Here is a 14,250-nt window from a genome sequence, read left to right as displayed (position 1 = left end):
GGTTCAGAGGTCAGACATCAGAGCTTCGCCAATCACTCCTTACTACCACGGTTGTCTCTCAAGGACACAGTTCACATGACACAGTTCACATTCTCATCAAAGCACACAGATCGGGGTGGTTAATTTTATTATCACCACAGTTCAAAACTCTGAGTGAATTGAATAGACTTGGATTGGACTGGAATAGGCTATGAAGGGAAAGGAAAGGTTATACTGGAGGCAGAGGATGGGCAGGCCTGGAGTTGGGAAATATATATAACTATGAGTTGATTTGAACAGCACCAGCTAAAACGAATAAACATAAACTGGAAAGTGGTAGGTTGTGATCAGATTGTACTTATTTGGGACTCCAAACAGAAATGGTCTAGTCTAGAGCAGGACAGCGAATGAAGTCATTGCTTTGAGAAGCAGCTTCCTGCAGTGATGTAGATGCAGCCACTGGTGCAGTGGGTCCTGGAGATGCAATTTATGGGCTCTGTCACTTTGGGCCAGTTATTTAACCTCTGAAAGAAGGTTTCTTTTATAACATGGAGACAATAGCAATACTAACATCGTAAGATTATTGTGAGACTTATAGGAGATATTGTACAAAAGTGCCTTAGTTCTTAGAAAGTACTAAGCTCCATAAAAGTATTTGTGGTTATTGATGGTGATAATTACTAGCAGTAGCCTTTTTTTTTTACAAGGAAAACAATACTTCTATATCGAGAATCTATATTTTAACATATTATTCTCATACCACATGGTGTTTAGATTTTTTCAAGTTTCTAAAATTGTACCACTTGCTAACATAGCCTGAAGCCTAAAATATAATAAATGAACCCCACTTAAAATATTTTTAAAATACCAACAACAGCCCACCCCCAAATGTATAATAATGAGGAGCATCTTATACATAACAATGAAGAATAAAAATAGCCTTTCTGGCTAATCTGACATGGCTTGACTTTTGCATTTGTTGCTCAAGTGTAGAAAAGTAGCAAATTTAATCAACTGTGGCTACAGAAATATAGAAACAGAAATAGTCTTTCTCCAAAATACTGTTCTCACCAAGAGCCATTCCCTACAATGGTGACTCAAATGTGACAATGAAAACATGTATAAATAAGGTTTATTTCTACCCTCTGAGAATTTTTGTGTGATTGGGTGGATCAGATACTGTAGTTCGGTGAAAAGAACTTAGAATTTGAAGTTTGAAAAAATAAAGTTTAATCCAGATCAACCCCTTATCAAATGGGACCTTGTATACCCAACTCCCTCTGAGTGTTTTCTCATCTGTAAAATAAAAAACTACTCATAGAACAGTGGTGATAATCAAATAAGTATGTAGCATAATTTTTAGGTCCCATGTAAATATATTATTTTAAATTTTTGTATAAAGGATGGAAGAAATGTTGTGTGAGGTTGGAACTTGATTCTCACCTGTTCTTGTAACTCAACAATAGAATCACATTTTATTTCCTGGATCTTAGTTTCTTCTTCAGTACAGGATCGGACTGGATTAATGGTTCTCATACTTGGAATGCATCAGAATCGCTTGGCGAGTTAAAATATGGATTTCTAGGCTCTACTCTGAGAGTTTCTGACTCAGTTGGCATTTCTGACAGGTTCTAACCACTTCCCAGGAGATGCTGATCCTGTTGGCCCAGGGACCTGGCTTTGAGAATCACTGAATAGATCATTTGTTCCCAACTTTTTCAAGTCAGAATTGATATCTTCCTTTCTTCCTTTTTAAGATCAAGAAACTTGAGGCCCCAATTCTACCTTTGTCATTACATTTGTAGTTAGAAATAAACCTGTAATGGTTCAAAAGCATGCTAGGAATGTAGTGACTTTCAAATGAATTTTTATTTTATTAATTTTATTCCTTATGAAGCATGCTGTAAGTGCCTCATGAGGAATGTTGACCTTGGGAAGTGTCCTGCCACAAAAATTGGATGTACCCTATTTGGTTTGTCTCAGTGGATAGACTGTAGGCCTGCAGACTAAGGTCCCAGGTTTGATTTCAGTTAAGGACACGTACCCCGTTGAAGTCTCAATCTTTGTGTGGGAGGCAACCAGTTGATATGTCTCTCTCACATTGATATTTTTCTCTCTGTCTCTCCCCCTCCCTTCCACTCTCTATGGAAAATTATCCTCAAGTGAGGATTAATGAGAGAGAGAGAGAGAGAGAGAGAGAGAGAGAGAGAGTCAGTCATAAAGAGAAGGATGCCAGATAAAGAAACAAACAAAACAAAATTGGAAGCAATGCTAACTTCTCTGGAACTAGTGGGGATGCAGTTGGAAAATTCAGTCTTCATCTACAACAGAGTGAATTATAAGTTTCAGTGGCTGTGTTTCCCCAAATCTCTAAGAAATAATTAAATTAATTGAATTATTCAGTCTATTTAGACAAGCAAATAACTGTCATAATTTATGTTCTTAGCAATATGATAGAATTTATTGACTGTCCATGACTTGCCTCAGCCAGTGTCTTTATTATTTGATCAGGATGTTGAGAGGCGAGACCTCTGGGAATATTTCTCAGAAACTCACTTGGTTCCTTTCCCTGTAACCTTACTCTTGGTGACAAAGTGGCTCTTTAGGCGATCTCTGAAAGAGGGGCCATGTGTTATTTTTTTCTACCATGAAGCAGAACTAGTAATATCTTCCCTGGTTATACTAATGCTTCAATAGGTACCCACAAAGTTTGACTCAACAGTTTTTACCACAGTGAAAGCAACGGGAAGGCTTCCACTGATTAGACGATAAGCTTATGTTTATTTTATCTGTTGGCATGACAAGTAACAGAAAAAAGATGATAGTTTATAAAGATTAAATGCATTTTACAGGTGTGTTTATTTAATCAAACAGTTGTGTGTATTTTGAGTACTTATTTTCTTAAAGAGCTGTATGTAGGTTTTAAGGCTCTGAACTGACTTAGTATGTCAGAACTCCCGTGATAGGTAGGAAAAAGGCTTAAGAAAGTTTAGATAAAGGTCTCATATATTGAGATCAAATGGGAGATCATGATTATTAATATGGACAAAGGGTTTTGAGGAATAAGAATGCTTACAAATGAGGCAAAATGAAATTAAATACTCTAGAACTAATTAAATAGAAAAACTAAGTACAAAGAGTCAAGCAGCCTTAATCAACATGTAAAAGCATAGTATAGGAAATGAGTTACCATGAGGGTGCCATAATTTAAGGTGTTAGGGAAAGGGCCACATCTCACTGATTCAGTAATATTTGATGAATGCATACACTCTGCCCAAATAGGGGATGCTTCGCTTGGTGCAACTACTTACTACTGAGTTCAGGTTCATAAACTCAGAGATTTATTTGTTCCAGACAGTTAACCCAGCTAAGGGCTATGACCCGGTCGGTGGGAACTGGAGTGAAAGGGAGTGGACATGACCCTTGTATACTGGACACCACTGCAGAGCACCACAGATCATCATGTGGGAATATGAATCCAGTGGGTTATGTCTTCTAGTTTTTAGAAGTGGTCATGATATTTTTATGAAAATTATTGCTTTTAAAATGTGGATATTAATAAAATGGAAAAAAGAAAAAAACACTACATAGGAGATACATATACAGTTTTACAAACAATGATACTAAGAGTATACACACATACATACATATATATATATATATATACAAAAACTATATATGTATATACATATACAGTTTTTACAAACAATGATACTAAGAGTCAGAGAGAAGAAGGGCCTTGCCCAAGGTGACTGGGTCAGCCAGAGTCGGCAGAGCCAGGGTTAGAATGTGGGATCCTAAAGTTCACTATTGCCTGTTGTAAAAGAAATAGTCTGTGTTCTGTTTTTTCTCCTGCCCTATCAGAAAGGTGTGGGAGTGCTTGAGTCCAGATAAGGCCATTTAGATAGACAGGTACAGGCTCAAGTGTAGTTGGTAGCAAGCTGGTAGCTAGCATTATATAGACACAATGTTAAGCCTAAAAAAACCTTGGCTCAGTTTTTTCTTAAAAGCATCTTTAAGGAAAGATGTTTTTTAAGGGTACAAACTCATAACTAGTAGATAAATCCTGGAGATCTAATGCACTCTATAGTGATTATGGAAAACAATATTGTATTATAAAGCGCAGCCTTGCTAAGAGACTAGGTCTTAATTATTCCCACCACTAAAATGAAATTATGTGATGTGATTGAGGTGCTGGCTAATGCTACAGTGGTAATCATGTCACATGATATGAATGTGTAAAATCAACATGTGCACCTTAAACTTACACAATGTTATATGTCAAGTATAGTTCAATGAGAAATTGAACTATATTACTGTTTGAACTTTCCAAGAAACACAATTCCCAGAGGTTTCCTGTCACGGCAAAGAGCCTCATTTCCTAGACTCTCAGAGGGCACAGGAAGATTCAGGGGAAAATGCTGGGTAAGCCATGGAAGGGAGAGTGGAGAACTATGTTCTGAGGCATCGTTTCTGGAATGCCTTTCGGGGGAAGCAACCAGCAGCCAGCAAGACAAGCTTAAAGCTTGATGGTCTTGAGCTCCAGACACTGTCTTCCTGACGACAGTGCTGATACTACTAGTTATCAGCTGGTTGTGATGCCAGAGATTCCCTGAGGCTTGGCAGAACCTGCTGGGGAGGGACCGATGCCAGGGAAAGTTGCTAATTATTCTGAGTGTCTTGTTCCCTCTTGTTCTTACTTCTGTTCCAACTACCAGCTCCTGAATTAATGCTATAGAACTTCCCTCCTTTCCAATAGTGGAGAAATAATGTTGGGGGGGGGGACAAAATGATTTAGAGAACGGGGACTCAGAGATAGAAGGTCCAAGAGAAGGAATTAGAAGTGGGAAATCTGTGTTCTGGTCTTGGATCTGTCCTTGCCAGGATGTGTGACCTCACTTCCTCTTTCTGGACCTGAGTTGCTTCAAAGAAAGGGGAGGCTGCAATGACTTATTTAAAAATTCTAATTTTAAGTAAAGAAAAATGTTTCTTTGCCAATATGATCATGAAATGCCCAATGTCAATTTCCACGTGTCTAAGAGAAAGTTCTATCTGAACCAAAGAACCAGTTGGCTATGGTGGCACTTTAGGCATTGGTAGGGGAGATGATCTCAGCTAGAGAAGACTTTTTGCATCCTGGGTAAGGCATGTAAGGGAGAGTGGAGAACTATGTTCTGAGGCATCGTTTCTGGAATGCCTTTCGGGGGAAGCAACCAGCAGCCAGCAAGACAAGCTTAAAGCTTGATGGTCTTGAGCTCCAGACACTGTCTTCATGACGACAGCGCTGATGCTACTTGTTATCAGCTGGTGGTGATGCCAGAGATTCCCTGAAGCTTGGCAGAACCTGCTGGGGAGGGACTGATGCCAGGGAAAGTTGCTAATTATCCTGAGTGTCTTGTTCCCTCTTGTTCTTCCTTCTGTTCCAACTACCAGTTCCTGAATTAATGCTATAGAAGTCCCCTCCTTTCCAATAGTGGAGAAATAATGGGGGGCGGGGGGCGGGGACAAAATGATTTAGAGAATGGGAACTCAGAGATAGAAGGTCCAAGAGAAGGACTCAGAAGTGGGAAATCTGTGTTCTGATCTTGGATCTGTCCTTGCCAGGATGTGTGACCTCACTTCCTCTTTCTGGATCTGAGTTGCTTCAAAGAAAGGGGAGGCTGCAATGACCAAAGAACCAGTCAGCTATGGTGGCACTTTAGGCATTGGTAGGGGAGATGATCTCAGCTAGAGAAGACTTTTTACATGTCACCCACAACTCTGGGCAAGGACAGCCTTTCACTGGCCTCTGGGTTTTATCTATTTCTTGATTCTTTGGGAACCTCAGAGGTCAAATGAGAGGCTGAACCTCTTTGCTGTTGTCACTCTGCCAAGTGGTCTTTGCCCTCCCCCATGAATGGAACACTCAGGACCTTTTGGAGGTAGGCTCCTGTCATTGGTCTCACGGGAGGAAGGGATGAGGCAAGACCAACACTTCACATTCCTAATCCTAAAATGCTCCTCTATGGGGTGTTCAGATCTAAGGGAAGACTGGACATCAATTGGGTCCTTCAAACTCTAGTGTGAATCCTGAGGGACTTCTTTTTCTAAAACAAAGTTGGAGGGTGTTTTTTTTCTTTCCCGGTAAGCCAAAAGCATGATTACAATGCTTAGTTTTGAATGGGTGGAGCTCATTTCTCCCCTAGGACTATGGATTGCTACTTTTATAATTATTATTATTGCTGTAGTGATCTTAATTATTATTTCCAATATGTGCAGTGCTGCGTTTGTGCCATGCTCTGTGCTAAGTGATTCAAATTCATTTCCTTTCTTATTCTTTTACTAATGTAAGCAACACACACAGTATTCAAATGATCTGTCTTGTCACCACTTAGCCTTAGGGCCAAGAGGGTGGTCTGTCCTCATGAACTTTGCTCAACAAAATGAATGAATCGCAAACAGGGCCTTTGGACATGCTGTTTTCTCTGACATTGTTCATGCCATTCTTTGCTTTGTTACTCCTATTCCTTCTTAAGATCTAAGATTAAATGTCACTTCTTTTGGAAGTCATCTGCTGATTCCCCAATCTATAGTAGGTAATCCCTTTATAGATGCTAGATGTTCTCTTATAGAACATAAGAGGAAGTAATCATGTATATTTTCACTTATTTAATGCTTCTCTCACTTTGGACCTTAACCTCCATTAAGGAAAGGACAGTGTTTTTATTGTTTGTCATTGTATTCCCAGTAATTACCACTATGTCTGCAACAGAAAATACTCCCATAAATATGGGTTAAGAGAATTAACCCATGGGGTAGATGATATTATCCCCATTTTATTAATGATGAATTTGAGACTCAGTTAAATAACTAAAGGTAATGTAAAAATATTGGGGCTTATTTTTTAAAAATATATTTTATTGATATTTTACAGAGAGGAAAGGAGAGGGATAGAGAGTTAGAAACAGCGATGAGAGAGAAACATCGATCAGCTGCCTCCTGCATACCCACAACCCAGGTACATGCCCTTCACCAGAATCGAACCTGGGACCCTTCAGTCTGCATGCCGATGCTCTATCCACTGAGCCACACTGGTTAGAGCATTGGGGCTTATTAAAAAGCTCATAGCATTGACCCAGCTATAACTTTATATTTATGGTCAGTTATGGAGAGATGTCTATAACCCTACCAGGTAGATTTTTATTATTCCTATTAAGTAAAGACTTTGAGGCACATGGGGGCCCAATGACTTGCCCAAGTTCATGTAGCTAGTGAGTGATGAAACCTGGAGAATATTCAATCTCAGAGCCCATGTTATCTCTAGTATGCCATGCTGCCTGGCATGTTGCCCAGGGCTGAACTTGTGCTCACATATGTGTAGTATGCACACAGGTGTGCTTGTGTGTATTTAAACACAAAAGTTTAAATATTCTAGTCTGGAAACTGGCCAACCCTCAGCCCAGCGAGTGTCTTTTCTCTCATAAACCTAAGCAGGGGAGTGGAATAACACAGATGAGTCTCTGCCAATGTTTCAGTCCCAAGTGCTTTGCTAGGCCATATGGCTTTTTAAGAGTCACTTGCAAATATTAGATGAGACTTGAAAACAATAATTAAAAGTCATAGATCACAGGTTAATTAATCCCTGGCCTCACATAGCACCTGGCCACCAAAGCATCCAGCTCCCATGAATGACCTTCAAATCACAGGCCAAAGTAAACAGACATTAAACAGGCTTCCTCAGCTGGGTAGTAACCCTGACAACCCACAACACATGCAGAGCAGTTTAGTGTAACATAGACACTTTTATATTCATAATCTTTCATTTTCCAAAGAGTTGTAGTACTTTCCCAGGCAGGTGTTAGCATCTTATTTGGTTTGTTTTTATTTGGTGACATTTAATGACCCATTAATAAATGCCATGATCTTTGCTAAGTACTTTATCGTTCTTATGCTATTTAGTCCTCACAGAAGCTCTGTAAGCTAGAGAATATTTTTGTTCTTGTTTTATAGATGGAGATGCTGAGGTTTAGAGAAGTTCAGTGCTTTGCACATCTGCTTGACAGTGGTCAGAGTCAGACCCCTGCCACACCACTCAGATCAGCATCATCGTTTTCTGCTATTAGCAAGTGCTTTCTGTCAACAAGAACCCTCATGAGTGCTCTGCTCAAATCACTCTAGTTCTGGTTCTCATGAGAATACAGTGAAATACGTACTATTGTCCCCATTTCACAGGAGAATGGACTATAAGTCAGAAAGATCAAGTGACTTATCCAAGGTCATAAAGCTGGTGAGTGGCAGAGGCAGGACTTAAAATTAGATAGCAGGGTCTTCAGAGCTCAAACTCTGAGCTACCTATTCCACAGCATCTTTGGGCTAACTGACTTCTGACCCCTAATGTCCTGTTCATAGTGATGTGTCTTCACTCTGTCTCTCTAACATGTGCAGGGTTTGGGAATATTCTTTTCTTGCTAAAGTTTCCTCATATGCATGAAGAAGCAATTAACTCCTAAATGGTAGGACTTTACCTTCCCCATGGGATAGACTAGGTAGAAGAGGCATATAGTTAGGGAGTTTCCAGAGGGCATAACATTGTATCTGACCATGGGGCTACCTCTGACTGCTGGCTGGGAATGATCATTAGCAAACACCCATGAATCTTCCCACGTGTCTTCCCAGGACTGAGCAGAGTTTTTGATGAGTGAGAGCAGTTGGTCCCGCAGAAGTAGTGACATATGGTGATTAACTGGACCAGGTGTCGGTGTGATTGGAGACCTGAGGTTTGGCTGAGGCTTTGCTGATGGCAGGGAAAGAAGGCACCCTTCTTACTTCAGGTTGTTATGAGCTGGCACTCTGGATCTGAGTATACATCTCGGTGGAAAAAAGCAGTAAACTGGGAGTTAGGATTAGGAGACACCTGGTTTTGTCTTAGCTTTTACTGTATCTACTTTAATTTTCTTGTTTGTAAAGTGAGAAAGGAAGACATTCTCCACCATTTTTATATTAAAGAGCCCTCTGGGACATCTGATTCATTCATTCACATTCAACAATTGAATAAGTGCCAACCAGGTGCCTTCAGCCACACTCTAAGTTTGGAGGGAGACCAAGGTGGCTGTCTGTGGACTTCTGTGCCATAAGCAGGCTTGTCAGTAAGCCCATCTCAAATCTCCTCGGGTTGTCTCCACAGTATTTTTTTATTTAAATGTGCTTTGTAACCTCTAACACAGGGCTTGGAAAGCTTTTTCTGTGAAGGGACAGATAAATATTTTAGGCATTGTGAGCTAGATGGTCGTGGTCTTCATCTCAACTATTCACCTCTGCCATTCTAGAGAAAAAGCGGTCATAGACAACACAAAATGAATGAGAGTGATTTTAAGTTCCTCTGATCCCCTGTCTTAAATGTTGTATGAATGCGCAATTCTAGTGTTTTTATTTGATCGTCTTTGTTGTAGCATTACTAGACATGTTTAGCATTTATTGAGTTCACTCTGCTTAGAAAGTTGTTGTTTTTTTTCATATCTTTGTATGGCAAGATATTCAGGCCTCAGCTCAGATATTGCTTTCCCCAAACAGGCAACCAAGTCCTTAACACTACATCTCTTAATTTCCTTATCAATCTTCTTGATGAGATAATATTGAGCTTACCTGCTTTTATTTGCTTTATTGGTGTACCTGGTACAGAGTAGGACCTCGGGTACTGTGAGGGTTATAATCTTCCAAATCATCTATTCTTCTAGAGTGTAAGCTGCATGAAAGCTTGAATTGTGTCTGTCCTGTTCCCAGCATCTAACAATTCCTTGCACAGTATGCACATTAAATATTTGTTGAGGATATGGGTGCATTGAGTGCCTCCTCTGTGCCAGATATGACACTAAAGCATTTTACATATATTTTCTTACTGAGTTCTAATAATACCTCTCTGGGGTCGGTCCTGCCGTTTGCACATGGGGAAACTAAAAAACAGGTAAGGGAAGTAATGCCCAAAGTCACATTGCTGAGCCAGATTCAAACCGTAGTCCAGCTAGATCCCAAGCCTAGATTCTTTGCCCTTTCATTAGCTTCCATGTATGGTTCTTTCTTGGTCTAAAACACTTGCTTTCTCATCTGCTTCTGAATATGTTTTATTTACTCTAATGAAGGGTGACTCCTGAAGAGAGGAGGGCATTTCTCTTTTCCTTTAATTGCCCAATGCCTAGCATTATTCTTAGCACAGAGTGGAGATTAATATTATTATTTTGCTCATTACTTGACTGGCACTGAAGGAATTCTTTCCTGTGTGTTTTAGTACCTCACGGGATTTCTATCTTTCTCCAAGTGGAGTTGCGTAGAGTCCTATTGCAATACCATTTTCCCCATCCTCAGGGACTCAATGCACTTTGAATAGTTCAAATACAGAGACTTGGCATTTCTAAATAGCAGAGTAATTACAGGTGGTACCTCAAGGGCTTGGAGGGAGCAGAGGGCTCCTATTTAATTAACCTGGGGCTGTCACCAGCTGGGGACAGGCTGGTGGAGAGGTGAAACAGCTTTACTCTGCAATGCTGGGTGAAGAAATGTGCATTGTTATGTCTGTAGTGCTTCTGACAGAGAGAAAATGGACATTTGGTGCTTCTCCCCGAAGCTTATGGATCTGCTCCCACTGTCCAGAGAGCCCACAGAAGGGAGGCGCTCAGCCAGCAGCGGCCACTCGCACACATTGTCGCAGTGCTCTATGGGATTTAGGGTGAGGAAGAGGGACAGTGCTAATCTAGGTGCAAGTGGTGATGGGTTTTCCTCCTTCTGTCCTTCGGCATCCACTCCAGACATTCAAGGTGATGACAACTCATCTTTTTTGTCAGGCACCTTCATGACATGAATAAAGCCACCATCTGAGTTTTGTCCAACAAACTTCTCAAATTGCTGCTCCAGTTTTTGCTCAGATCTCATCTCATTCAACTGAGACAACAGCTGCTCACAGTTTTGAATGGTGTCCCTATAAAACACTAACACACATCAGAGCAACTCACTCAATGGTCTTAGCCTCAGAAACCACTTTTAAATGCTTTTATTTAATAGTAATTTTACATACTGTGTGTGAGGCTTGGTATTTAGACTTAGGTGTTAAAAAATACTTATCATTATTATTGCAATTATTGTAACAAAAACAAGTAACATTTTTGAACATATTCTGTGAGCCAGGTGCTAAGCTAAATGATGAAAATGCATTATCTCTTATAATTCTGAAATTATAATCTGAAGATTCCATGATCAACTAATTCTGTTTTATAGATGAGGAAGCTAAGGCACAGACACATGATTCCTAGCCTTAAAAAGCTGCCTGTCAAATGAGGAGAGAAGGTGTGGGTATTCATGATCAAAATACAAAGCAGAGGGTGATAAGGGTCAGATCCCAGGTGAATTTAAATTAAATATATTGGTTTACAGGTACACAGCAGATAGATCACCTGCTCTCCACCAACACATGCAATAGACATGGCTAATTAATCACAACACTCTGTCTTATCTTAAATACCACTTCCTCAGAGAGGTCCTTTTTGATTCCAAGGCAAACACACACACACACACACACACACACACACACAGACACACACACACAAAACAGCCTTGCACTTACCACCTCAGTCTCACTCACATTCTTCCATTTTTTTTTTATTATTCTCACAGTACATATTATCCTCAGAAATTATCCTCTATGTGTTTTTTTCTTGCTCTGTGAGAACACAGGCCTTTTCTGTATGTTTATCATCATACCTCTCTGCCTACAGCAGTACTACCAAATAGAAAATATGTTATTAATCTTTGTCAAATGAATAATGAATGAAGAGATTTAGGGTGTCAAACTGGCCCTATAATTAGTCTCATCTTATTATTCCCAGATTTAAGATCCTGCAGGGTCTCCTTTTGTCATCAAGATAAAATGTCAACTCCTTAGCATGGCCCAGGGAACCTTACTTAACCTAACCCTGAGTATCTTTTTAGCTTCAACTCTTGCCACTCTCTACCTTTGCCTCTATGCTTTAGGAATATTGGCATTGTTGAGAATATTTTGGCTTTTTCAGCTAATATCTCTTCTTCCTACCAGCTAACTCATACTCATCCTTGGGTAATTTTAAAATAAAACTTCCTAGAAATTTCTTTCCTGACAACATGCATCCCAGTCCCACTAAGAAGTACTTCCTAGCCATCCATGTTATAATGCTTACAACACTATCAGTTACCTATTTGTTTCCCATGCCATATGGTAAGCTTCATGAGAGCAGGGAACCTTGGGTCTTAATCACCACAACAAATGACTTGAGAAAAAGTAATGTCCCAGCAAACCTTAGACTTAAAGTGCAAAAGCTAGAAGAAATTGTAAAGGATGAAAAAAATACGTAAGAGTTATTTCTGAATTTCCACCGTCATCGAATTCTTCAGTGGCATTGGCATGGTGTCTGGGAGCCAGATCCTTGCCCGCAGCTAGGTAAGTCAGCCCCAGCAGCTGCAGAAACCCTTTTCAGGGGAATCACACAGAACACAGACATGACACTGGAGCCCCGCCCTCAGCTCTGCTGTGATATGTGATCTCTTTCTGCTCATTGCCTTGGAGAAATAGGCAGTATTTACCTGTTGCCAAGGCAAAGCTGAGCAGATGGTAAATGACCTGTGTTCTGCCAACAAGAGTTAGGAGGAATAACTAGAATTCATTTGCTTGAGACACACTCTGGCCAGGAATGTAACTGAGAGTTGGCAAAAGTAAGCTGTGAGCTTATGATTGATTTCTCAGTTCCAAGGAAAGAATGGTGTCTGTCTAGTGGCAATTGCAATTATCCCAGATTATAAGATCCTTAATTAGAAATTCGCGTAGCACCTCCCCACCCCTCAATACCCACCTTCTCTCTCTTTCTCTTGCATCACTTGATTTCTTTCCTGTCTCTTGACATTGCCTTCTCTACTATGGATATTTCAATTGACCTTATAAAGGCTTCCTTACCCAGGAGTCATATAGACATAGGATCACAGATTCTTTAAGGGGCATTTTGCTCTGTGATTTCCAAAGGCCAGCTGGTTCCTGAATTAGTGTCAGGGGGCCTTTTTGAGAACCATCTAGGGAACTATGAGAAATATCAATACATAGGTCTCTTCCTTGGAGATTCTGACTCAGTAGCTCTGGAGCTAGAGGGTCACCTATGTTTTCAAAGCCTCTTCTGGTGATTCCAGCTCAGCTAGACCCAGGAACCATTGCAATGGAGTCTATTCTATGATTTGACCTCGAGTCTTGCCCCAGAACATCCCAAGAGTGCTCAAACAGCTCCTGGCCAAATACCAAAATATTCCAGAGAGTGCTCTCGCACCCTGACCTAGCTTAATTTAATTATTTATGATTATTTTGTGCTTTTTGTTAATATCAGTGGCCTCCATGATATAGAGGTAAGCGAGGGCTTGTAGGTTCTTCCTCCATGAGCTGGATGCTATTGAAAAGCAATTCACAGACTAGTATCTGCCACAAATATAAGCAAATAGACAAGTCCTGATCATATTACAAGTTCATAGAGGTCATTAAGGCTACCTGAGTCCTAGGAATCTCTAACCTTCCCACCAAGTCACATGACTCATTTCTTCCATATTAATATCTGAACTAACGCTCTTCTGAATCCTAATCCCAGGCACCATTCTGAAGCATGTCTCCAGGCTTGCCAGATTCTTACATCTTTTTCTACAAGAGTGTTTCTAATATTTCATATGCTAATTAACCAAATCCTAAATCGTTGATATTTTTTAAATATATATTTTATTGAATTTTTACAGAGAGGAAGGGAGAGGGATAGAAAGTTAGAAACATTGATGAGAGAGAAACATCGATCAGCTGCCTCCTGCACACCTCCTACTGGGGATGTGCCTGCAACCAAGGTACATGCCCTTGGCTGGAATCGAACCCGGGACCATTGAGCCAAACCGGTTAGGGACTAAATCGTTGATATTGATTAGAGATAAAGGTGTCCAAACCTCATGTGAGCTTCTATTCCTAAGATTAAGATACTGAAAATGTTAACAGGCTATTTTCAGATTGTATACTGGAACTAATTCTTTATTTTTTAACCTATAAAATGTTATAATTAATAAACATTATTTTCTAGAGCAGTTTAGGTTTTCAGAAAAATTAAGTAGAAAGTACAGAGGTTTTTAATATATGGTCTCACCCCTCTTACCCTACACAGACAAGTTTCCCCTATTATTAATTGCTGGGGTCCAACCCCAGCAGGTCCAGGGGTTCCCCATAGGTGTGGACGGAGTCGGCGAAGAAGGGAGGAGGAG

This window comes from Myotis davidii, unplaced genomic scaffold (assembly GCF_000327345.1).
Source record: "Myotis davidii unplaced genomic scaffold, ASM32734v1 scaffold18, whole genome shotgun sequence".
NCBI classification, from domain to species: Eukaryota; Metazoa; Chordata; class Mammalia; order Chiroptera; family Vespertilionidae; genus Myotis; species Myotis davidii.
The sequence above is the reverse complement of the archived record's forward strand: the minus strand, read 5'-3'. Positions refer to the sequence as shown.